General features: G+C 39.5%; 1 long non-coding RNA gene across 1 annotated transcript; it reads left to right on the forward strand.

Moving 5' to 3' along the window:
• The first annotated feature begins 8,973 nt into the window (after nt 1–8,973).
• Nucleotides 8,974–21,993, forward strand: LOC120323107. Its single transcript, XR_005563267.1, has 3 exons — nt 8,974–9,058; nt 12,211–12,327; nt 21,914–21,993. It is a non-coding gene; the product is annotated as an uncharacterized LOC120323107 (long non-coding RNA).
• Nucleotides 21,994–22,898: the final 905 nt, after the last annotated feature.

Consider the following 22,898-nt stretch of genomic DNA (forward strand, 5'->3'; position numbering starts at 1 on the left):
TGCCAGCACAATAAAAGTCTCTCAGCCTCTGTTTCAAGAAATTTGTACATATCCAAATAGAATTATATCTTCTCTTTTGTTGTCAGATATGAGTTATAATCAATAACTGCTATTAAAAGTAAACCACTTTGTTTGCCAAATGCTAGTCACAGGATTGTGAAAGCAAAATATGCAACTAATATCACTGACAGATATGCTCAAATAATAGAAAATAATATTAAAATTTTGCCATTAAAATCTAAATACTGGATTTATTTTAGAAAATTCTGGTTTAAGAGTTTCTATTTGTTTTCCCAACAGCGGTGGGAGGGAGTTGTTTGGGGTTTTTTTTGGTGCTCCCTGGACTTCCTCTCTACTTCTTATTTCCTATCAAATATTGCAGTCTTCCCATTTGCTGAGCTGATACTCAAAACTTGTTCATAGTGGATGAAGGAAGATATAGTTTGAAGTGATCACTTCCTAGAAGAGAACAGGCAGCAGAATGAACAACAATTGGCATGAAGCAGCAGGGTTTCCCTTCTGAATCAAAATTTTGAGGGCTGGGGATTTTCTTTTCTTTTCTTTTCTTTTCTTTTCTTTTCTTTTCTTTTCTTTTCTTTTCTTTTCTTTTCTTTTCTTTTCTTTTCTTTTCTTTTCTTTTCTTTTCTTTTCTTTTCTTTTCTTTTCTTTTCTTTTCTTTGAAGAAAAAAAAATCTGTCATATATTTAATTTCATTCAAAAATATGAGAAAATCAGAAACTTATGAAAATACCCAATTCAGTAGAAAATCCAATGGCATTGCCAAAATTTTGCTGTGATCAATGTTTAAAAATGTTTAGCAGCCCTTAAGTTGAGTAATTCAGTTGTAAAAACTCATTTTTCTATAATTTTGGTCACAAAGTTACCAAAGTCTGTCATGTAGCCAGGCATCCAAAATGTTAACATAATGATCAATCACAAGCTGGTAACACAAAGTCACCAGAAAGATCATGGAAATCAACATTCATTGAACAAACTGAAGATGTAATTGTTTTGTGTGAACCAATCTGGTCAAACAATCTGGTAAACAACATCAAAAAAAAGGGGGGATATAAACGTCACAGCTAGTATTTCACAAGAATAATTCAGCCTGTTTATGCACAAATACATAAAAGGCTGGAGAAAATGAAGAAGAATAATTAAGCAAATGAGTCCCCACTCCTGCAGTGCTGGCTGACCCATGGCAGTGGCTGAACCAGGGCATCCATTCTGGGGAGCACTGCACTCGTAAGAGGGATATGTGCAGCAGCTTTCCCTGCCTGTATTTCATCAAGTAAATACTGCAGGTGGTATAATCAGCAGAATTAATTCAGTTAGGCTGTGTAAGAGTCTGCCAAAAAACTGTGTTTGATGGTTCACTTCTTCGCTAGCACTCCCAGCAAGTATGTCACCGGTGTTAAGTGGCTCAGGGGCTGGTGCTGCTGCACGAGGAGCCATAAGAATATGCTGAGCTTTGTAATTGTGTCCATTTTATACAGTCCACGAAATTCATGCTAATTGATCTGCAAGAAAAAGCAGCTCCCCATTCCATTACCGCGTCTTCCAAGTGCCTTTTAGGAACCAGCAAAATCGATACGCTTCTGTAAATAAAATGCAAACTGTATCTGCATGGATATAAATTTGATAAAAAGCAGGCAAATTTAAACTAATAACACTTTAATAAAATATATCTCTGTACACAGGCAGTTATTTCCCCATGGCCACATTTAACTTGAAAGAAAATAATATACCTATGAAAATAGATACTTTATTATGGGTTGGAACTAGATGATCTTTAAGGCCCCTTCCAGGTCCCTGCCAACCCAATCCAACCCATCCTATGATTCTGTGATCATTTACTATTACTAGAAGTTTTTGCCTTTTACCTTTTGCCATTTCCTAAATGCATCTTGGTGGTGTTACTTTAGTTATATTTTAGTCATGTTGATAAAAAGCCTGTGAACCTGCATGAGCAGGGACACAGGCAGACACCTGTGGTAGCAGAAGTGTCTGCTGTCCCAAGTTGCCCCACGCTATGTCAGTGTGGATCTGTCTGAGCTGAGCTCTGCACTCCAAGTCCAGCACTTAACCAAGGAGCTGCGGCTTTACTGCCTGTGCCCCATGTTTTATGTAGGAGCAGCTTAGTCCTTGTAGGGTGGACACTTGCCCCATTTTTCCAAGCCCAAAGTTAGTCATGCTCCAGTGAAACACCTTCCTTCATAACACTATCAATAAATCCCCCATGGTGTTCCAGCAGTTTATGGGGTGTTGCTGGTTGCCTCTCCCAGTCCCCAGAGCTCGGACCAGACCATTGGCTGTGGTAACCAGTTCATTGCCTCCAGCTGTTCCAGCTCTTGTGGCCACATTGGTCCAGTGCTGCTTTTGACTCTTCTTTCTTGACTTTGCAAGAGATGTTGCCAGCTCCTCTGTAGTGTGTCCAGCCAAGAAATTAATGTTTTTCAACCATGAAACAACCTATTACGACACATCTGTTCCTTTGTTACCCATCATGAAGTACTGTTGGCTCTCAGAAATGAAAAATCCTGTCAGGCACTTTTATTTTAGTTTCTCTTATCTATTTTTTCACTCTCCAAGTCCCCAGTGACTATTCCAGTTTAACATTCAATTTACATCCATTTGTAGATGAAGAAAAAATTATCTCTGTGTTTTCAGTAGATGATAAGTCTGCCAGGTGCCTCTTGACCATGACACTAATCAGTTTATGGGAAGTTTCAGCTAAGGCTGGCCTCTCATAGATAGAGTTATACAGTTTTTATAGAAATGGATGAAGGCCAAAACCGCCTCCTTTCTTTGAGCAAGCAGCATTTTGATTTTGCTCACACCCACTGATACACAAGCCACCAATCTGCAGGGTTGACCCTATTTTGTTAAGACATCGACTCCAAACTGCCCCTTGAATTGTTTTCAGCCAGTTTAATTCTGCACTTTCTGTTACAGTACCTCAGCAGAGTTAAAACCCCAAGCTGACTATTAAGACTTAAAAACCCATGAACGCTGAACAGTTTTACACATCAATGCTTTTAAGGTACAATGGTTAGCTACATCACAGAGAAACAACTTGCTGGCTTCATTTCTCTCCTGTGACATTTAATTTCTACTACACAGTATTTAAACATACTCATTCATTTATGGGTCTGATAGTTTTAGAACTGGCATCTCAGTATCACTCACACTTTCAAAGCTACCTATTACTGTTTTCACTACTTTTCCCAAAAGAGAAAGTAGGTTATTTCTGTATTCATCATGTTCCATCAATCCTATCAAGCTGTTGAATTTTTCAGTGAAATAAATAAATCCAAATGGTAGTCCCTGGAGTTGGTGTTTTCCAAAAAGATATAAAAAAATAATTAAACTCGTGGGGTGGTTTCATAAGATGACAACCAGAGCCCTGGCAATAATTTAGGCAGCATAAATGACATCAGCTAATTTTCCCCTGTAAGTATTGTAGAAATATAAGACAAAATAAATTGTAAGGTTGTTTGGGTTTGGAGGTTATATAGCCCAGTGCCAACATTATGAAGTGTTCTCTTTTGATGTAATCTTTCTTAGAAGAAAATAAAATTAAGCAGAAGAAGTTTTATAAAGGCATAAATTATGAATCTGTGGTAGGACTACAGTTTCTCTGGTATTTAGTCCTTTGAAAATTCACCTGTGTCCTGAAAAGCATGAACTGCCCTTCCAGAAGTGTACCTTCTGATCAGAAAGAGCAGACAGATACACTTGAACCTGGTGTTCTTCAGCTTTCCTCATAATGGTGAAAATTTAATGTCTTTTTAGTTTTTTTTGTCCCATTACCTATATTTCAGAGAAACAGCGCCATCCTGCAATAAAAATAAATTATTTGTAAGCACCATTTTTGGCACCATAAACCTTTTATGTTTGTGCTCAGTTAGTGAATGTTTCACTTGTTTTTATATTAGGATTCCTATGATCACAGAATCACAGAATCATTTAGGTTGGAAAAGACCTCCAACATCATTGAGTCCAACCTTTGACCAATCACCATCTTGCCAACTAGACCAGGGCACCGAGTGCCACATCCAGTTGTTTCTTGAACACCTTCAGAGGTGGTGACTCCACCAGCTCCCTGACAACCCATTCCAATGTTTAACAACCCTTTCCATGAAGAAACTCCTCCTTGAGCTTGAGGCCGTGTCCTCTCATCCTATCACTAGTTGCTTGGGAGAAGAGGCCAACCCGGACCTGGCTACACCCTCCTTTCAGGAGAGCAATAAAGTCGTCCCTGAGCCTCCTTTTCTCCTGCAGAAACTGCCCTGCAGAAACACTTTTCATTCCTCCTATAAAGAATCCCCCAGTTGTCAGTGCATCCTACACTGTGTTTGTAAACATTTGCAAAGCAATGAACCATAATTCTTGTTTTGGCATCTTTTTTTTCACATGTTGCACACAGGCCTGACACATACTGTGGAATATGTTTTTTTACAGTCCTCTGTGGGACTCAGGCCTGCTGCCACATGTGTTCTTTAGTAGTAGTAGTCTCATGTCCTGTTTCTTTATGTCCAAAGCCTCAAGACGCTCTGGGCAGGTCAGGCGGGCTCAAAATTTCCTCAGCGAGGACAAGGGGCAATGGATTCAAACTGAAAGAGAGACCAGGTTTATATTAGATATAAATTCTTCCCTGTGAGGATGATGAGGCACTAGAATGGGTTGCCCAGAGAAGCTGTGGATACCTCATCCCTGGAAGTGTTCAAGGACAGGCTGGATGGGGCTTTGAGCAACCTGGTCTAGTGGAAGATGTCCTTGCTCACCCCAGGGGATTGGAATGAGATGATCTTTAAGATCCCTTCAAACCCAAGCTCTTCTATGATTCTGAGACTGGTGAAATCAGGGCCAGAGGGTGGTGACCTCGTGATAGGGCTCTGTCTTGCAAATAGGTATCACAGATGTGATAATCCCAATACCCGATGAATCAGAGCACTAATCATTCCATTAGCATCCCTGTGCCTTCCTTTTCTTGCCAAATCCTAATGGCTTCCTAAGTGATTATTCCTGACTCTTCCAACAGTTTCTTTAGGGTGGACTTAGCTGGTCAAATGAGAACAGTGCAGCAAGGATATCTACAAAAGTGTTAGTAATTTAAACTGTGTAATTAAACAAAATATGCACTTCTAGGGAGTAGGTCAACCTACTCTAAAGTGGATTTCTAAAATGATTATTCATGTTCCAGGAAATCATCCTTCTCTCCAATGGCTGTAGAGGAGTCTATACAAATCTTTCAGGGAAACAGCAACATCTGGTATCTGAAACCAAATGAGGATTATTACTAGCCTTTAAATCTTCTCGGATTTCTGTGAAGGACTCACAATAAAATCTACTGTATGGCCTTACCTCAGTAGTAAGTTCTTCCATGTTTTCACTTCTCTCAAGTCTTGTACATTTCAAATTTTTTTGTATGGAATGGAGAATCCACAGTGTTTGTTCTATAAGCAGCTTTCCTTCCTGCTTTAGCTGGGAACAGTTAAGCATATGAGTGTCAGAACCAGATACATACAGAAATAAAAATATTTTCTGCCTACCTCCAGTGTTGATGACACCTGTGGCTTGAAGGTGCAGCATGAAACACTGCTTAAAATCCCTCCAGTTGTGCTCCACACTTCAGAGAGTGTTTTGTTGTATCCCTGCTATGCCTGGTATTCAGTGACCAGCCTGGAAAAGGGAAGGCTTCAGGGTGACCTAACTCTGGCCTTCCAGTACCTGGAGGGAGCCAACAAGATGGAGAGAGACTATTTACTAGGGCATGTAGTGACAGAACAAGAGGGAATGGCTTCAAATTGACAGAGAGTAGGTTTAGATTACATAGTAGGAACAAAATCTTCCCCATAAGGGTGATGAGGCACCGGAACAGGTTTTCCAGAGAAGCTGGAGAGAGAGCATTTCTCCACCCTGGAAATGTTTAAGGCCAGGTTGGATGGAGCTCTGAGCATCCTGGTCCAGTGGAAGGTGTGCCTGTCCAACCCTGCAGCAGGGTTGGAATGAGATGATCTTTAAGGTCCCTTTGAACCTAGGCCATTCCACAGTTCTGTGATTATAAAAGATCTGCAGCAAAAATGTTGTTCTTGATGTGGTCCAACTAATTGGGCATCACAACAGTAAGAGTTATACTCTCCTTGGAGGTTAAAAAAAGTCTGTGTCTCCTTTCTTCTACTTGTGCTAATGCCAGTCTGCTCCTGAGGCTTTACAGGAGTGGTTTGTAATGTCTTCAGTATAAGTGAACTTGTTGGCAGAGCTGTGAAGATGTTTCCCTGGTAAGTGGACTGAAGGATTTCCTTCCCAGAGAAAGGGAATGTTGAAAGGGTGGCCCTTTCCCTTTTCTGCTGCACCAGCAACAGAACAGCAGTATGCTAACTACCTACAGCACGAGCAGTCCAACTAACTTCTTCCTCTGCTGGAAACATGACAAGAAATTGGGAAGAATGCTCTAGAATACAAAATGAGACAGATGGTCTGTTAAAAAAAATTAGCAGCAGCAAATCTCTCTAAGAGGCAGTTGAGGTTTACCCAGAAAGAAACTGAAAGAGCCAGAGGAAGCCAAATTACTGCTGCTGTTCCAATTTTATGCATGCACAGTTGGGCGAGCCTTCAAAATAGAGGGCCAGAGTCTTCCCTGCATGTGTTTAGGTAGAGATGCCAGTAGTGAATTTAGCAATCAATCAGCAGTCAATGCAAGGCAGTCCAAATGTAATGTTTATGCTGAATTTTCTGTGGGAGGCAGAGGTAACGAAGCTGAGGGTTCTCCCTTTCTCTCCCTTTTTCAAGCCTCCAACCCAACTTTTGGGAGATTCTCAATGCAATGCATCTGTGAATAAGGTGGATGTCATGCTGAACAGCAGACAGGTATTAAGGCTATTGGATTGTACAAGCAACTGATTAGGATTCCCATCCAAATACAGTATTTCTACTTGGTCTCTGTCTAAATGCTGAGACAGGGAGAACTTCCCCATTTCTGCAGAACTACCAAGGCCCCGTTTCAGCTCTGAGTGTTTTAATTCCATTTATAATAAGCATATTAACAGGAGCAGCAGTCTCTGAAAGGGATTAAAAAAAGGCTGAATTCTGTGGCAATGACATTTGCTTCATTGCAACGAGGTACATTGTGACAGTTGTACTATGCATAAAACATGATGCAAGTGGCAAAGCTATCATCAGTGCTTGCACAAAGGCCAACTTCTAAATCAGCAGCAAATGGTTAGAATGAGAGCCTTGTGGCTCAGATCAGAAGAGGTGGCACTGGTTGCTACAACAGCATGGACAGTATTGGAGGATAGCAGATAAATAGAAAACATTTGGGAATTTAGCTGTCAGTGGATGGAGAAGAAACTGGGGAAACCTTGGGAAAGGTCACTGAGCTATCATGTGTGTAATGGGAGCTTTTGGAGGAGAGAATCAAGCCCTTTGTTTTTTCAAACTCAGGATACAATTGAAAACATAGAGTCTGTGCACAAAGTATAGATGTCCCAGTGACCTGCTCTGATGATCACAAAATCACAGAACCATGGAATCACAGGTTGGACCAGGTTGGAAGGGCCCACAGTGGTCCAACCTCCCTGCTCAAGCAGGGTCATCCCAGAGCACGTTGCACAGGGTTGTGACCAGATGGTTCTGGAATATCTCCAGTGAGGGAGACTCCACACCCTCTCTGGGCAACCTGTTCTGGTGTGTGGTCACCTGCACAGTAAAAAAGTTCTTCCCCATGTTCAGGTGGAACTTCCTGTGCATCAGTTTCTGCCCATTGCCTCTTGTCCTATCGCTTGGCACCACTGAGCAGAGCCTGGTCCATGCCCTGACACTCTCCCTTCAGGTACTTACACGCATTGCAGAGGACCCCTCTCGCTCACTGAGGCACTCAGCAGAAGTCAGCATGCCCAGGCATTAGATCTGTCTAGGCAAGATACACAGGACTGTGTTGTTATTATCTTAACAAGAATTCCCCATTTGGGAAATCCCAGGGGCATGTGCTACTGCTTCTGTGCAGGGCATCTCGGTTGTAGGGCCTTACTGTTATCCCTTCTATAGAAATCTAACCAGTCTCGTAAAGACAGCCTGTTTCTGGAGGAATGCAAGCAGATGGGAAGTGCCTGTGATTCCCTCTGAACTTCACCAGTTAGAAAGAAATGACTGTTTCAAATTGCAATACTTTATCACACCAATCAATCCTCAAAAATACATGTGGAATGTGTGGAATCATCATGTGTGGAATACCTGCTTGCCTCAGCTGGGAAACCTTCAACTAGAGAGGAAGAATTGGGGAAGCTAAAGATAAGTCTCATAGCAGCAAGGGCCAGGGAAGCAATGCATGGGAAGCTCAACAGATGGAAAGAAGTGAAACAAATTGTGGAGGTGCAGTGAAACTGGTGTTGCTCTGGTTTTATTTGCTGATAGACCACTAAATCAATTCACAGTGAATTTGTACTTTCAGATCATTCATGAGGCAAAGCACCAGGTTCTCACCACCTGAAAACCTGATGTGGAAAACTGTTCCTTAGAAAGTGCCCTGTCTCTCTGGGGATTTTAATATTCACATGTATTACTAACATCAGCATGTTTGCCAAAGAAACTGCATTTTTTTGGACAAGCATGGCTTTATAGTCATTGATACAAATACTGGGGTTGGGTCATTCTGTGTCTGTTCTTTATTATTCACTCTGCTGTACTGTGCACAGACAAAGCCAGAAGCAATAACTCTTTGAAGTTATTAAGCATTTTCTCTGGAAACGTTGACTTAGATTTACGTAGATAGGGCAGGGAACCAACAAAAGATGCCACAGAGCAGAGTCAGCAGAGGGTCTCAGTGTAACAGGAATGGATGATGCTAGAAGACTGATACAAAACACTGTTTTTCTCTTTCCCTATTCTTTAGGTATGGCAGGGGGAAAAAAGCCACACAAGAGGCAAAAGGAATCGAGTACTCTCTCATCTGTCAAGCGCTCTGGGAGACAGGGAGGCAGGGCTGGAATTTCTGCCTATTAAGCATGTTGTGATCAGCTCTGCCACTGCACTGGATCTCTGATAGACTTTCCAGGTAAGTGAAAGTCAGATCAGAATTGGCTTTATGTCAAAGTCCTGTATATATGGCCTGACACTAGGACACATATCTACTCTATTGTTGTTTGTGTGAAAAAAAAACCAAACTTGACCAGCACTAGAACAAGGAGATGCCTATGCATGGCCACATTCTCCTCTGTTTCCCACTACAAAACTTATTCCAGAAAGCGTTTCATCCTGCCACATAAACATTGCTGTCTTTTTTTCTCCTTAGATTAAATTTTGATTCAGAATAATTTTACTGGAATCAAACTACATGAAACTTTGACCTGATTTCTCTTACAAGCTTTTAATCTCTCCAGTTTCATTCTAATAAGACTAAACATGTGTTTCTAAATGTGAAGTTTCTAAAGCACTAAAGAAGACTGAAGCACCTCTTGAGGCAGAAAGCAGTTGTCTGAAAATGCTGATCTATGTCCCTGGCCAAGAAGGAACAATATACCAACTCTGTGCTTTCCCAGCATCAGTTCACTCCAGCCCCAGTTCACAGCACAGGGATGATTTGATTTTCACTGATTGCCAGCAGCCTCAAGGGGCCAGCTGGTCTAGCAGCTGGAGAGCAGCCAGGAGTAAAGTGGCTCTGGCCACTGGCCCCTGTGCTGATGGCAGGGGAAGGAGGAGGACAAACTGCTGCGGCAACTGCTCGAAGATTCCTCAAACGGGGCAGATGCCCAGCAGTGCCAGCCACTCCAGTTTTAAGGTCAGCTTTGGCCCAGCAAACTGGTGCAGAACTGTCCTCCTGGTTTGGTTGATCTAGCTCCGGGTGTATGAGTTTCCTTACACTTCTTTTTCTCTTGTCTTGTTATGTGGGAAGCAAAAAGTGGTTGGCTGTAAGAAAAAAAAAACACCTCCAATATGTTTGCTTCCTTTCTAAAATCATGTCAATACTACAGGCTCAACACCAGCCAGTGTTATTCAAAGTTCATTTATCGTAGATTTTAGCAAATAATGGAGAATCCACAAGTTTATTTTCTACATAAGTAACTTATCTACCTTTTCTTAATCCAGGGAATAAAGCCAGAAGACTACTAGTAATGCTTCCTTTAACAACATGTGAGATAATTTTAAGGGTCAAAGTGTTTTTCCTTTTGAATGCCACATTTTGGAGTAAAAGTAAAAAGCCTCTTTTCTAGCATTATAGGCACACTTACTCAAATATTGTTTTTATGAACTGCTGGTTATGAGTAAATGTGGCATTCTCACAGTAAAAAATTTTCACTGTAGCTGTAGGTCAGTAGGACAGTTAACAGCAGGCTTACACCAAAACAAAATTTAAACTGTTTATATATGTAGATTCTTAGTAAATCACCTAATAAAATACCATATTGCACCTAAGGAGGGTGAAATAATTTCAAAACCTGTTTGTCCAAATTACACCTCTTTTCAATAAACCTTCTGCAGGCCTACAATAAACGGAAAGAAAGATCCCAGAATATGCCATAACCCAACATGTAAGGCACTAATATGAGATATGGGAGATTTAAGCAGTCTGCAAGTAATACCTCTGAAAGTCATTAATAATCCTAAACTCTTTGCTTAGGCAGGCAGTGCACCAGTGGTACTCCAACCAAGAGAAACAGTGGAACTATATGTGGAAAATTCATTCTCTAGAGTTGTTTTTTCTTGCATTTATTTTGTGCATGTTAACAGAATCGGTTACTGTCATCAGGAAAAATTCTGCTAGGTTTGAGCATAGATTTTTTTTCTGTCTTAATTTAAAAAAGAAATTTTCTTGCCTTTTTTTTTCAAACTCATATATTAAACATTGTGCTACAGTTATGGCAAAAAATGAAAAATGCAACTGAAAATGTACTTTTTTAAATGCTCTTTTGTACTTATACTGTAGCTATTCCCTTTTTATTTCAAATTCTCATTTTTAGTAGAAGTAAAATAGCCAAGAGTGTAGAAATGTTCTACAGTATCAACAGTGTTCTAATGTATTCAGTTAGCTGCCTTCTACTAACTCTCCACACATCTCTAGGTAAACTCACCTGAAATTAAATTTTACCTGTAATTGTTATAGGCAAGGGGATTTGCTTGTACCTGAATTCATTTTTGTGATAGTTATTTGACCTACGTGAAAAAACCCACCACTCTATAAATGAAGGAAGTGGGTTTTGTCAATTGATAGTATGAATAGGATTTTTTTTCCTTTTCAGATGGATCATCTTACATAAATATTTTACAAAGTAATCTACTTCATTGAGAATTTTAGGTTCAATGTGCAGACTTTGATAAATGCTACAAACATTCTAAAAAGTTATTCCAAAGAAGGTAATGGAATGCCAGATTTTGCCCATTTTTAAAATCTCAGTTTAAACAAGGCTCTTTACTGACCACAACTGATTTATGCTGATTCAGGAGTTGGTCCTTACAGATATTTTCCAAGTGTGTTCCCATAAGTTCAAGGATATTGTTAACAAAGTTTTACATGGAAAAATATCCCAATATAAATATGTGGCTTCTGTCCCTTACCTATACACATACAAAACAAGGCAACTATAAAAATGAAATTTCTAATACATAAACCCATTTGATTGTAAAATCTAGGCTTTGTCCACCTAGACAGATGCAATCCTGCACACCTTTGGGATCCTAACATTTCTAAATACCTTTGTTGACAGAGGAAACCTATACTTTCGAGTAACCCTCCACATCAGTCTATCTGTGTGCACTTCAAAGATTTCTGTCTACCTTTTGAAGTACACTATCCATATCCAGCGCTAAAGCTCTCCTAAGTGGAGACTGGCAGCTGCAAAAATAGACTGTAAATCTGGTTTCAGCCAGACTGTAAGTAGATTTAAAGACATATTTTAAAAAGTCCTGAGAGCCTGTCTTGATTACTGTGCCAAGAATTTCTACCTTGACATTTTCACTCAGTAACTCCTTTCCCCAGTGGCCCATCAGAAACCTCTCTGCTCCTCATCACCTCCCCTTAATGCTTCTTAAGAAAAAACAGGGCTGGCAATGAAGTCCCTGATGCATTCTGCCTCCAATGAAAGGCTGGAGCAAACGTTCAAGGCATTATCTGGAGATAAAAATACAAGTATTATTTCCACATTGCTGCTGTATTGATAGTAATGGGAACAAGATAAACACTCTGTGCTTGAGTCTTTAATTCTGTTATAGAGAGCAACTGCTGTGGACTGCGTTCTTCCATTCTTGCCCAAAAGGACCAGAAGCTTCCTCTGTTATTTCTGTGCTCCACAGTTGCATCTTGAAGGTACAGAACAGCATTAATAACTGGTAAGCCCAACCAAGTCACCTCTTTCTGTACCATTAGATGTCAAAATGCTTTACAAAGGCAGCCGTCATAGCCACGTTACAGCACAGATGTAAAAATAAAGGTACATCATAGAGACAACCTCTTTGAGATTAAAGTCTCTTTAAGCCCAGGAAGGACACCAGTGTGAGAGCAAGGAACAGGACCTTGCAGCTCAGGTACCCAAATTAGTTATTACACCAATGAACCCACAGTATTTTTTAGTCCACGGCATCTGGTGTTCACAAACACAGTTATTTGTTATAGCCTGAGTTTTCTCACATGAAGGTCTCAGTTTCTGGTCTTCTGAACATAAACCTTGTACAATGCCTTTTCTATAACCTGAGGTGCTGACACTAAATAAATAATTTTGAGACACAGTTTTCCTGTATAGAAGGAGATGGGATTTTTGCAAAGCACCTAACAATGACCAAAAACAGGAAAATCACAACTTCTGTCTCACTCATTAAGACTGAAAGAAGGAAAGAACTTCTGGATCCCTCTCTCTGGGGATTGGGTTTATTGCTGTATTAAAGAGTCTGTTATGGTTCTCTATTTGATTGTGATGTTTGGCAAAGTTAGATTCAGCATATTCCTAAATGTATAATTATTTTGAGCTATATCACCTTAATAGGCCTTTGAAGAAATGATGTCGGATAACTTTGTGATGTATTGGGCCCACTTGCATCAAGTCTGTCAAAATTTAAAATAAATAAGTGTCAGTGCTGACAGCAGATTTGCCTTCTTCCTAGAAGAGTATTTTATTTTGTTTTGTGTAACAAAACAGAAAGAAAAGCATGAGAAGAGAAGTTAAGACACTGGCTAAAGCTAGAATATTTTGAAAATATCCAGGTTGGTTTTTGATGAGATGTTGAAGTGTTGTTGGTTTTTTCTAAGATGAGAATAAGAAATTATTAGTTTTGATACCTCTACCAGTGGCTTGAAGCCCTTGCTCCTCATTCTTGCCTGATGAGTGTTTCAGAGAAACTGTTCCAGTTCCTTCCTGTGCTCTTACCAAGTCTCTTTTCAGTAGTGCTCTACAGCAGGGCAGAATTTATCCCAAATTAAATCACTTGCAAAGTCAGTGTATTACATTCACAGGAGTTTGGGCTTACTTTTCAAGATTTATTGTGAAGTTTTAATATAACTATGGGCAAAACCAGTCTGTATCCTTTCTTGTCTATCTTTTATATTTACCATTACAACATCCATATAGGGTTTAGTGCTGTAGTGTTTTCACAGAAAAAAAATTGTCTTAATGTTTAAGTAGTACAGAATAACATACCAGTATTAGCATTTGCATTTTTTTAATTAGTAATGCCATGATGCCAAAGAATGGCTACTGAAAATTAATTATCAATGAAGAAATTATTTACAGTAAGAATTCACTGGAGGAGCAGTAAAGCCTGGCTTCATTCTTTGATTTGCATTTTGATAAGGCTGTAACATCTAATAAAATTAATTAGGAATTAGAAAAAAAAACAACAAGCATGTTTGGAGAGGTGGAACCCCTATGCTATAACTGGATGCTTTTCAGTGTATTATATTGTATTAAAATGTAAGAGTGGACAGCCATGGGGAGGTAGTGTTGCTTTTTCCTTTAAAATGGTTATAGGACACCTGCTCACCCTGTGTTTGCTAAGCTGTACAGCTTCTCCCAGAAAGGGATCAAACTGTTTCAAAATCTCTTAGCCCTTTTTCTCTGCTGCAGCCACTTGGGACTTGCTTCATGTCCCCAGGGCTTCATCTCTTCAGTGCACTGCCAGAGAAACACCTCATCTCCATCCTTCTCTTGGTTCTGTCGTTGCCCTTGTTTTTCCAACACTTTCCCTTTACTTCCTAACCTATTAAATGGTGAGCAATCCTGTCCCCTAAATCCCTCTTTTGGCTAAATTAGGTACAGTGCGATTTTTAGGTTATTAAATGTGAGAACACACCTGTCAGTGAGACCTTCCTTCCTTTGGAACTGGGGACTGGGATCCCTAGCACAGGAAGGACGTGGACTTGTTGGAGTGAGTCCAGGGAAGGGACACAAAGATGATCAGAGGGTTGAAGCACCTTTTTATGAGGAAAAGCTGAAACAGTTGGGGTTGTTCAGCTGGAAAAGAGAAGGCTTTGGGGTGACCTAATTGTGGCCTTCCATATCTGAAGGGAGCCAACAAGAAACATGGAGAGAGACTATTTACAGAGTCCTGTCATGACAAGACAAGGGGGAATGGCTTCAAATTGAGAGTAGATTTAGATGAGATATTCAGGTGAGTCCCTCTCTCTCAGCTTGGCGCTGTCTGTGGAAGGCCCATACTGAGCTCAGCAGGCAGGGGAGGGAGAGTGGGAGCAGGAGGCTATGGAAAATAACATCAACCATGCTTGGGGAACAGGCTGTAATTAGAATTTCACCCAACTTCAGCTGATATTACCAAACCCAAGTGAGTTGTGTCTAGCACAGCTCCAGTGCCCTTGTCCTGTAGAGTGGGGGATATGAGTTGGGACGTGAGCCCATAGGCCCATACGGTGGTTTACTAGGTCAGCTCCACAAGTGGTACAACATCACAGCTCTACACCTTTTCCAACAAACCAGGGCATATCCATTCTCTTCAATGAGCTCAGGTTAGGGCTGCAGACATGACCAACCCTAAGCAGATGTTGAAGCCTCACTCTCTTCTTAGCATGCAATTCACATGCAGATTATTAATAAAAACAATGCATTAAAGTGAAGGAAGCACTAAGCTGTCTTGTTGAGTAACAAGCCTAAAATATTTTCCTGAGTTAAGGAAAGGGGGTTAAGGATTAAGTACATTTTTGGACAGAAAGTACATGGCTAGAACTTAAGCAGTCATTCACCACAGAGACAGGGAGGGTAATCTGATGATTTTCAGCATCTAAGATGTCTGTTACTGGTACAGCCTGTAATGAAGAGACCCTCTGGGGAGGGGATTCAAGATCTGTATATTCCCAGAAGAATGTCTTATAGAAACTCTGTAGAGATTCTAATACATTTCCAGGCTTTGTGCTGCAATGCAGGCCTGCTGGAAAGCTTTGCTTATTCAGCATCCGGAGGTGTCAGCTTCAAAAACGATGTTTTAGCCCAGGGGCTTAGCAATTAAAGCCTGATCCATTAAGATACTCTATTTAAGAGCTCTCTGCACCCACTCCTTGCCCCCTCCCCAGTGCAGTAGCAAGTAAAGTAACAGGGCTTTCTGTAAGCAGTGTGCATTTCACCTCACCAGTATATCAGATGAAATGAGCTCCATGCAGTTAAGCAGATTTCATATTTGCAGGATTCCTTAACATTTCAATTGATTTTAAGATTTCCTTCTCTTCTTTCTTAAAGTCTTTAATTATTCCTGGCCTTCTTCTACCTTTTATAGGTAAGGCTTTACTATAATAGTTAGAACTGTTTGGAAAGTCTCCAATCCTGGTAGATATTTTTGCATTGCACAAAGAAATGGGAACTCAGGACCAGTTCCACAAGACATGCTCCATCATAAGTCCTGAACTTTACCTGGCCTGTAAATAAAGATGAACTTCTGTGCATTTCATGTTGGGGAAACACAATCTGATGATCAAAAATAGACTTTTTTTGCAACAGGAACTACGGCTGAAATATCTGGAGAAATATTTATGAAAATTAAAAAGGCAGATCTGGTGGCAATTTTATTTTCTGAAGTTTGGGTTCATTTGTCAGAATGTTCATAGGAGGGGAAGGGTAACCTCTGAAAAGTTATTCATTTCATGTGTTTTTAAGAAATATTCAGGTTTACTATATTCAAAATTTTTATTCATGCTGAAATTTCCAATTCTATTTTTATTGCAGAAATAGAAAAATATTCAGTATATTCAATAAAAATATTTAATAGTAAAAATATTCAAAATATTCAATAAAATATTTTTTATTACAGGTTATTTTTTTAGCAAGACTTTTCGATTCATCAAACAACCAAAGAATTCATTTTTGCCCAATTCTATCATGCAGAGTGTTTTTAGGTAATACCATTTAAATATTTTTAGCGTATCCCATTGTTAATATGTGACAGAAAGTTTTCATTTGAGTGGTTCTTAATCAGGCATGATTGTCATGGCAATTGAGCAATTCCAAGGAATATGGAGACACTAAACAAGGACTTAATGATGAGACACACAAGGTCTAGGGGTATAGCTTTGTGAAGATACGTTTGCAAGCTATTTTACCTCACTTCAGTAATTCCATTGTGATGTCCCACAAAAGCAAACAAAGAAACAAACAAACAAACAAAACAAAATTTAAAAACAACAACCCAAACAAAACAAAATGAAACAAAACAAAAAAACCACACATGCAGAGCTCTTTAGCTAGGAGGAATGAGCAGGCTAGCCCTACTCGATACATCAGAGAGAAATCAATAACAAATACGTATCATTAATTTATGCCAATAAATGTTTTATTCATTCTGCAAATTGGGATCTCAGACTGGGTTATTTTTTAATAAGCACTAATAAAATAGACTCTTTTTTAAAAAAGATCCTCCCAAAAGTGCCAGACATGGTCTGATTCTTGGGGCTGTCCTGTGCAGGACCAACAGTAGGGCTTTGATGATCCTTGTGGGTCCCTTCCAACTTGGGATATTCTATGACTCCATGTTCTGTGCTGATGTTGTACTGCTTATGAATAGCATTGCCACTAAAAGATACAATCATGACTATGGACATGACCTGCAGTGCTGGTGCCCCAGATCTGCTTGTCATCAGGGATGTCTCAAAATCCTCCCTTGAATCCCTTTGGAAAAACAGGGTGGAAATACCAAAACTGCACAAAAGCAGAACATTTACCAGGTAAATAAATGCCATATCCTGAAGGACTAAAACACAAAAATTTTACTTTAATAACTATATTTTAGTCAGTACCTAAAGAGAATGTGGTGGATTTAGATTGTCTGTGGTTACTGCCAGTGTGACAACAGATACTGTACCAGAAGACAGTGATGTTTCCTAAAGCCCTCCAGTCAGAAAGATGGGTCAACCTCCTCTTTTTTTGTGTTCCTCCTCTTTAGGAGAAACAAGTACCTGTAAAGCCAGGTCTAGAGCAGAAACGAAACAGTTACCACTCTATCAAACCCTCAGTGGGTCACAGAGAGGCACACACAAAAGCACTTTAATCTCATTTGCATTTTATGTCATCAAAATGGCTCTAGGGGTGAACAGATTGCACTATCACTAATCCTAAAAGTTTAAAAAAAAAGTAGGGCAAGCCCTGCAAAAATAATCATATTAGAACTGAAGTGATGAGATATTTTTATTTAAGGAGGATCATTTTGACATTCTGAGCTTTTACTCTGCATTCCTTTCATGCTTTCAACTTTTTGCTTATATCCAAGAGGGTTAGAGTCCTTTTTTCTTCCCTTTCTGCTCTTATTTTATGCAACCATTTGACTCCTTAACCTGGACTTTAAGAAAAATATTATGTGTCGCAGAGTTCCTAATAAAATTTAGAGAATGATTTTTTTTTAATTAAGGCTTAGTATTAATTATTTTTTGAAGGCTTCAAAAAAAAAAGCACACATTTATTTGTGAATATGAACATGTGTACACACATATATGAATGACTAATTATTGTTCTTGTCCATTGGGCATTGTGAGTACATTTGTTTTCTTGAAGTATCCAAAATTCTCTCATTCATAGCCTAAAGATTATATTTAGAATTTTTATTCTTGGAATGCAAAGTGTTTTCAATCAGATTAATATTTTTTTCAGAACCAGTAGCCTAATACTTCATACATCCATGAAAGGTTTGTTGCACATTTTCCTAGTTTGCTTTAGGAGTGTGAGATATAGGTTGAGTAGTCATTGTTCTATTATATCAGTTTCTAGACTCTGTAATCTTTTAATAGTCTCTTCAACTCTTATCTATTCTGTTCCTAATTCCTCATTTTACTGCTTTGGTAATCTGATTCCTAGAGCAGGCAAATCTCCACCTTCCTCATTTTTTAAAGTCGATGAAACAATTACTTATCTTTTGGTATAGTTCATCATTTCCTTTTAGCTGGATTGGGTTTTTTAAATCCAAGTTTCTTCTGTGCATATTTAGAAAAAACATTACAGCAGAAATAGCTCAACCTTTTTGCTAGTCTTTAACCCTACCAGAGCGTAGTACTAAACCTCAAATGCAGAGTAGGCAAAATTTAGGCTTACCTGTGTCCTCTCAAAGTGCCACAAGAAGTAACGATTTAGTGGAAATCCCTGATTCTTCTAGGTCACTTCCAGTACCTCTTTCTAGGGGCCACTGAGGTGAAAATAAACTTTTTGACTGAATGTCAGCCTAAAGTGCTAATTACCCTGTTCATTAAAGATTCCATTGCATCAGAAGAGATTTGTTCAGAATTTCCTTCCTGGTTGTAATCCCATTCCCTGCAATACAATTCTTCCTAAAAAGGCTTCCAGTTCTAGCAAGATACAAATCAGCCACATTTCAGTGGTGCTCTCTGGCCTGACACAGCTGCTGTGCTCCACCTCTCAGCAGGCTTTTTCACACCCTCACAGACTTTGACAGGTGGCAATTCCTTGCACTCCTCCAGAAACCAACCCCAAAAAGCAAGCCCTAGAAAAATCTTCCTGGGGCTAAACTTATTGTTCCCTGTGGCTCAACCAAGTGGGAATTCAATAGCAATGCTCTATTGATAGCAAGAGGTAATAAATCTATAGAGCCACATGAGTTCTGGAAAGCTCAAATCTGTGGAGCATCAACAGTGTCCATGCTTTTTGTCTTGATAGAGCAGGGGCCAGAAATCACCTGCCAGTCTGCTTCAGAAAAGAAATGCTGAAATTCCCCAGAATCCTGCAATCTCTTTGTCCTATTGCAATTCCTTGAGTCCAATTTTTGTAATGCCTGCTGGTATTGTGTCAGTAAATGCTAGAGATGTACACAGCACAGACAAAAAGAGCTTTGCAACCTAGTAAACAAGTCATTTCTGTATTTCGGAAGTAACTGATGAAGACCAAGAAAACATCTGGAAATTCTCAGGCCATGATACTTCTCCAAGTGCAAGATTTGTAACATTTTCACAAAATGAGATCAGCTGTGATTTAGGAAAAAAAATAGTCCTGTTCAAGTTTTGGAGGATTTTTTACTACTACTGTGAAAACTTATGAATATTTCTAATTAACATGGATTTTGTTTTACCCACGACAGCTTGTTTTCATAGCTTTCTTTAACAACAGAAGCCCAAAACCTAAAAATCAAACCCAAAAGCCTTCATTTAAAGATTTTGTGTAGTGGTCAGTAAAGCCTTCATAACTTCTTTACAGATTGAACTCTGCTTGCTTCCTGTACTGAATTTTACAGCAGCTTTCTTGAATACATTCCTCCCAGATTAACTGAAGCCACAGAATCTGACAAATGCGGAACAACAGCGTGTCTTATAAGTTACTTATTTGTATCTATTTTAAAAAGTTACCACTGCACTGTGGTTAAAAATTAGATTCCTTTTAAATAAAAATCAAGCCTGGCTTGATTTTCAATCCAAAGAACTCAAACTGTTATTAACTTCTGCATCTGGTGGTCGTATCTTTAGAGGGGTCTATGGACCACCAAGGACCCCAAAGCACCCTCCAACTCTTTTTCAGGGAACTCTCCATCAGAAGACTGTGTGTGCCCCATAGTGTTGCACAAGACGTGAAGAATCTCATTCCCAGGGAGGGATCTAGAAGTTCCCATGCTATTTTTAATGCATATAATCTGACAAACTCTCTGTTTCATGGACCCCCACCCCCAACAGATCAAGACTCCAACCATTACTCTGATCAAGGACATCAAAATTGCAACAATCAAGTCTTTTCTCCAGATCCACAGGTGGTACTATCCTTCCTCTCCACTATCTTCTCTTACTCTTTCTTTATCTTTCTTTCTTATATATTTGCTTCATGACATTTTTACACTATTATAGAAAAGAAGCAAAATAGCCACATATCTCCTTTCTGTTGCAACCAAATTGTTCTAAAATAAATCTCCCTCACATATACATTACTCATTCAGTGTCATTCCACTCTAATACACCATAAAGGATTTATTAATAGGAATCTCAGTTACATTGCCTTAGAGGTGGGTCTTAACACACAAGAAAATCTTATGCATTTTCAAGGCCACTGCTGTTTGATGTTTGCTATCCTCAAAAAAGCAGGACTTCCAACATCAGTAAATATTCCAAATATGAAGTAAACAAACTGACAGGGCGTCAAGCTTTTCCCAGTTAGCTGGCATGCAGGGTGAATGAGTATTAAAAGGAGACAGCAGTGATGACTGTGAGAACCAAGCTGCCCTCATCCATGACCCAACACCTGGGAGAGTCCACACCAAGACAGTGTTTCACTGGTGTTACACTAGAAGGTAAGGGCATGATCAAGGTGGCTGTCTGCTGATCATATGTAAGCTTAGAGGAAGACATGGGTGGGTGTCAGCACATTCTGCCCTTATTAAATACCCCAGGGAGATGAGGGGATTAAAGGGAGAATGAAAGGGAAATTATCTCATCCAAGGTTTGAAAACAGCTGGAGAAGTAAGAGAATACTCCAATTAAGTTTGCTCATGCAACCTTTATTCACATATTGTCCATATGTTTCATCACTTCTTTAAATTACTCAGACAGAACCATTTTCCATAGGTAGTTTTCCCTTTAAGTTGTGCAGAATAGATCTTCTCTGAGTAACAGTGATATACATTTATGTCTACGAAATTCTGGGCAATCTTTCTGCAACTGTTTAAAGGAATATAATAAACAGACCAGACTTCAGGAAGGGAAAGAACAATATCCATCCTAAGTGTTTCTGTGTGATGTTAGGGGAATTACTCAAAGGAGCATTTTTACAAGCATTGACCATTGGAGTCCTCCTCATTTTCTGCTTGGTTGGCTTACAGTGTGGATATTAGCTTTGCAAAGTGCTGAGCATTCACTTTTGCAACTGGAGTTCGTGGGATGCATAATTGTAATATTGATGTACGGTGAAATCAGTGGGATACATACCTTAAATGTTAAAGTACCATGCTGACAGCAGTGTGCAGCTGCATTTCTAACCCTGGACCAACTGACCTTCTGAGAAGTGCTACCTCATGATGCTCTGCGGACCTACACACAAAGGACTTAATAATGCCAAGTTTCTTGAAAAGTCAGGGTATGAGTGTCATCTGAAAACTAAAGCTGATATCTAATCAATGTCTCTCTCAGCCTCTGTTGTCCTATTTTAAAAAAACCATGAGACTAATAGGAGCCTCTTTTCTCACATGAGTAGAATTAAAGTTTATTAATGGCTGTGAAACTCTAATTCTCACTCACCGAATTAAGAAAAAATATAAATGGTGACACTTAAAACAGAATATAAATTTAGTGATGAGAAAGATCACTTTAGTTTCAGTGTCCTGGTTGACTTGCTTTTGGGAGCACACATTGACCCAAGAGAAGATTGATGCAGGGATCCTGTGCATAACAAGGCGTATAATGATTTAAAAAAGACAATAGCGTTTGCACTTTAGGAAGTTGTGACAGTGAGTGTTAGGATGGCTTTGTTAACCTTCTTCCTAACTTGAGGTTTTTCATTCTCTTAAGGCTTTTTCAGGTACAGAGCCACTTGTGGGGAAGAGAACCATGGAGCATAATCTGGACAGTTCCTCCTCCTCAAATGCCATCAGCACGTACCCCACAGGTACCGTGGGAATGCAGGATGCTTCTCCCCCTTCTTCCTAAAAGTGCATCTCTCTCTGCTCAGCATGACCAATTACAAAAATCAAATGGTTTGATTTTTTCATAGCAGAGGCATATGATAAGCACAACTGAAAGGAGCCCTTTCCTCATGAGCACTTCCTCTGCCATTTCTTTTGGTCCTTTATGATAAAGTATCGTTCCCTAGGGATTTCTTTCCTGACATGACATTTCTGGTGTAGACAGTTGTAGGTAGAAGGGAGCTGTTTTATAACTGGCAGCTTAAGTAACTTTTTTACCAATTTTACTATGCCTTCTTGTAGTGGTGACTCGTTTCACAACATTTCCGGTAGGTGTATTTTCCACAAATGATACTTCTCTCCTTATAGGAGAGTTAGCACATCTTTACGGTAGTTCTTGATCTTTATTTTTTTTTGTAATTTCTGCCAAGCCACATTTCACAGTATATAGGAGCAATAAATTCTGCCTCGTAATAGATGGCTGGAACTTGAATAGATGTTTCGATTTTAACCTCTACCCTCATCAGCATTAAGAAGTAACTGCTTGCCAACATAAACCACACAGTTACCACAGCTGTTTTCCTACTCAAATGTTGACTAAAGATGAGTTTCTCAGACAGAATTAAAAGGAAAAATGATAGCTTGTTATAGAAACTACTGCATTCTGCAGCAGCAATGTTCCCTTCTGAGTGACTGGTCCCTAAAGCTGGAGCAATAATTAAATCACCGTAAGATCCATGTATAAAATAGTTCCCATAAATACACTGCTATCTGCCTGTGTGATTGATTTAACTTTGCCATAGTCAGGTTCATTGACTTGCATTTGGCCACTATTGCATCCTACTGATATATTCAGCTGAACAGAGATGGAA

Source organism: Pipra filicauda, unplaced genomic scaffold (assembly GCF_003945595.2).
Source record: "Pipra filicauda isolate LSUMZ 115617 unplaced genomic scaffold, ASM394559v2 scaffold197_size1571708_pilon, whole genome shotgun sequence".
NCBI lineage: Eukaryota > Metazoa > Chordata > Aves > Passeriformes > Pipridae > Pipra > Pipra filicauda.